Below are 4,074 nucleotides of genomic sequence, written 5' to 3'. Positions count from 1 at the left end.
GTGCAATTCTGTAAGCATTGCCCTGCATGATGAATGAATAGGACAATGGGTGACATGCATTTCACCCAATGAAGCCGATCTTGACGTGGCTGATCTGCTTCATTTGATATCTATTTATGCCATCTAAAACAATGCATTTCTAAAGTGCCATCCTACCCTACCTTCTGCCTTTACATAACACAAGCCATAGAAATCACCTATTTATTCCTGTACTGAGCACAACTCAGTAATTTTTTCCATTGAATTCAGGTAAGTCAGTTTCCAGATACCCAAAGATTTTTCTTGGTCCACAGCAGATAAAAGTACCTTCTCAGACATTCACTAAGGCCCCAAGGAATATCGTGGCTAAGCACATACTTAACTGTTAGTAAAAATGTTTCTGAGCTGCAAATGTTGACTTCAAAGAGACTATGGCATGCTTAAAGATAGGTGTGTGCTTAAGTCCTTACCCCAGAGGGTCTCTCTCTCTGGAAAGATAGACATTTGGCTCAGTTCATTCCTAGAAGTACTGTCTTTAGTGGATGTGATGTCAGCAATACAGAAAGGCTGTTGCCGTGATATTATTTCTAGACTTGAGAGAGGAGGCACCTCTAATATACATTGTTCGGTGTATATTAATTTATATGTCTGGATATTTTATTTATGTAGGCAGCAGCACGTTCCAGTGGGCACAGCAAGTATTCAGATTAATTTCCAGCCCCTCTCTATAAATTCTTTTATCTGCTGGAAATTCCCTTTTGAGTGCACTGTACCACTCTATCCATCTCTCTAGTAGTAGGAGGAAATGGAAGCAGAGAAAAAGGGGTGAGAAGGAGCTGAGCTCTCTTTTTAAAAATGAATAAATAAATGAACGAGATAGCAATATTTACAAGTACAGATGACAATTATTTTCAATGAGTCTAAAAGCTAACAGAAATGGCAGAACTAGGTTTCAGACAATAGCAACTAGCTCTCGGTAGCCCGAAACAGGGAGTTAGCAGTGAAATCTCTTCATTGCCTTGTTAAGAAGGTTTTATTAAAAAACTGCAAAAACAATTTGCATGACTTAATCCTCTGAATCTGGATGAGACTGTAATCAATTACAGCCATTAGCTCTGGGTACATAATATAATGAGGAGGCTAATGCATCCGGTAAGTAGTAAGGTGGGTCACTATTGTTTGCATCACAGATATACATAAGGGTTTTAAAAATATCTGAACATTTTTTACCCATGAAAAAGATAAACATGAAACAAGTTATATTGTGATGCTGTAGAGAGAGAGAGAGAGACAAAGACTTCATAAGGCTACCTGCAAAACTAAGACAAACAGGATTTAGACTGGCTGAAACATCTTTACCAACTTTCATTTTCAATGAAAGCAGGTGGTCCAGAGACTAGTGAAAGCACTATTACATGAATATTTTATATGGGAGGAAGGGACAGATGAACAGATTAGACAGAGCTAATGTAGCAGAAAGCCCCCTTTTCCTCTTGCCTGCATTTGCTCTCCCCTCTTTAAATATGTTTTTCCTCTTCTACCTTTTCTTCCTTCCTCTTTCTTTCACTTTAAGATAAGGAATTGTGTTTTAAAATTTGTATGTGTGCATTTTGTATCTCCCTGTGTATTTTGGTATTTTTATCTATTTGTGTGCCATGGCATTTGTATCTTATATTTTATACTCCTCACCTTTCAACTTTCAACTATAAATGTGTTTAGTAACAATGTTAACAAGGGCAGGAGTCAAACTGCCACTTCCCTGTATCAGGCTGGCCCCTGAAAGAGCGAGTGAATCAGTGATTGAATGTGTAACACAGTAGCAGCAGACAGCAATTAACACCTAAGGAAACTGCAGATCAACCAATGGAAGAACTCAATAGAAGACAATGTAGCAACCGGGAAATCTCTAAACGTCACTGATCAAGGGCTAGAAGCCCTGGCCTGAGTTAATCAATGCCGGGGACCAACTTTTGGGCTGAATATCTCCAAATCGACCACTCCCAGAACCCTATTCAAAATTCATTAACAGACTCCCAAACCTGCACCTACATGCGGACGACCCCTGGGGCTGACAGATGCCATCCAGTAGCCACTGAGGGGGGGAAGTCCCACGAGGGTTAATGACCCCTGGATTGGGCAAACCTGAAAACTGGGGAGTCGCCAAAGTCTGCTAAGGACAGATAAAAAGCAGTGAAAAGTGATCCTCAGGGGCACCCTCTTGATCTCCAACTTGACCAGCACCCAACCTGTCCAGCCAGAAGGACCAGCCGGCGACCCCTTCTGGAAGATAACACCACTCTGAAAGAAGCCTCAATGGGAGACTCCAGCACCTGTGGGATAGGTATACCTGACTCTTGTAGCTTGCTACTGTGTGTGTGCGCATGTGCGTGTGTGCGTGCGGAAGGACCAGCCCCAAGGTTTATGATTTTACTCATTACAGTGTTTCAATCTGCCTAATAAACCAGAATTTTAAGGATCCCGAGTTGGACATTTGTAGCCAACACTAATATTGTGAAAAGTGATTTATGGATATCCAGACAGTGGTAGTTAGCTGTGTTAGCCTGAAGTCAGACAGAAGGCCGGGTCCCCAAGTAACTAAATCAGGAAAATACAAGCATCTCCATCATCGTCATCTCTGTCTCTCGTGGGTATACATTGTTCATAAGCATAACCAATAAGTAGGTTTTCAGAACTTTCTAAAAAGTTAGGCCTATTCAGTGTCTTAAGTTGGACACCCAAAAGATGTGGCACTTCATACCACTTAGCCTGGGACAGAGAGTGATAAATAAAACTATAGGTATGTAAATGTAAAAATAAATTATCCTTATTAAACTGATATCTCATCTTAGAAAAGGAACACTTAAATTTTCACAATTTGAAAAAGAAACATTGTAAATATATGCCAAACAATTATACATACACCTAGTGCTGTGGGGAAGAGTAACAAGTTCTCTTTCTGAGAAAAGAAGTGCCAGGAGTAAGGACTACGGAAAGGCTCCATAACTATTCAGGACACAAAACAAATACTCTGTCCTTTAGGGTGAAGTTAAATTGTATAGTTAGACTATACTAAGGGCACTTAAAACAAAAAATTGTCCATCCACATGTTAAAGCATGTTAACTTGTGCTAAGAGCATCTCAGAGTTCCACCACTTCAGGCAAATGTTAACTCCAAGCCCATGTTACCCAGATCATGTTGGGGTAACTTCAATCTGTTCCATGGAGATATAATGAGCAGTGTTCAGTTCTCCAGCATCCCAGGATACATTGGTCCCAGCCCTACTCTCCCCTCCAACACTCCTGTTCCATGGTGTAACAAGTGGGCCTTCCCAGGGCCAGTCATACCTTTCATACATTGGCCTGCCCACCTGTTTCTGGGCTAACCACCTGTCTTACCCTGGTGATACATAATTATGGTGTTAGTTAGGCAGGAGGCTGCCCATTTTCTCACACCCATGCCAGAAGGCACTATTTGTGGCTCAGTTTCTCCCCTACACTGCGGCCCAAGCCTTGCAGGTGTTCCCTCTAGCTAGCTAGCTAGCATTAGAACCCAAGCTCCAAAGTCTCACTGGGATTCTCACTCCCCACTGGGACTCCTGGTCCCAGCACCCTCATGCTGGGTTTACTCTGTACACATACAAAGCAACACTCTCAGGGCTCCAAACCCTTCCACGCTCCTGGAGCTCCGAGCCCTGTCCCCCAAGCTCTCCCTGGGCAATCCCCTTATCCCTAGCCCTGGGAGCATCCTTAATAGCTCCCCAAGACTCAGGGCCCCACCCCTCAAGAGCTTCATGCTGGCTCCTATATGCAGCCTCAGACCTCCACCACAGAGTCTGGGTGCCACCACAGGTCCCTCAACCAACCTGGGCCCTGCCTCAGTGCTCCACAGTGAGCCTGGGCCCCCTTTGCTCAATCTTGCCCACCAGGGATATGGGAGTTGGGGTTATTAAGACACCCCAACCCACCTTTCACTGGGGTGGTAACTGTCTAGGTATTTCCTGTGGACTCCTGTGCCACTGGGAGCTACACCAGGCCACCCATCCCCAGCAGGATGCAGTTTTAGGTCATGCCCAAGACCAAGAGTCTCCTAGCCCT

Source organism: Alligator sinensis, unplaced genomic scaffold (assembly GCF_000455745.1).
Source record: "Alligator sinensis unplaced genomic scaffold, ASM45574v1 scaffold785_1, whole genome shotgun sequence".
Classification (NCBI taxonomy): Eukaryota; Metazoa; Chordata; order Crocodylia; family Alligatoridae; genus Alligator; species Alligator sinensis.
This window is presented reverse-complemented; position numbering follows the sequence as displayed.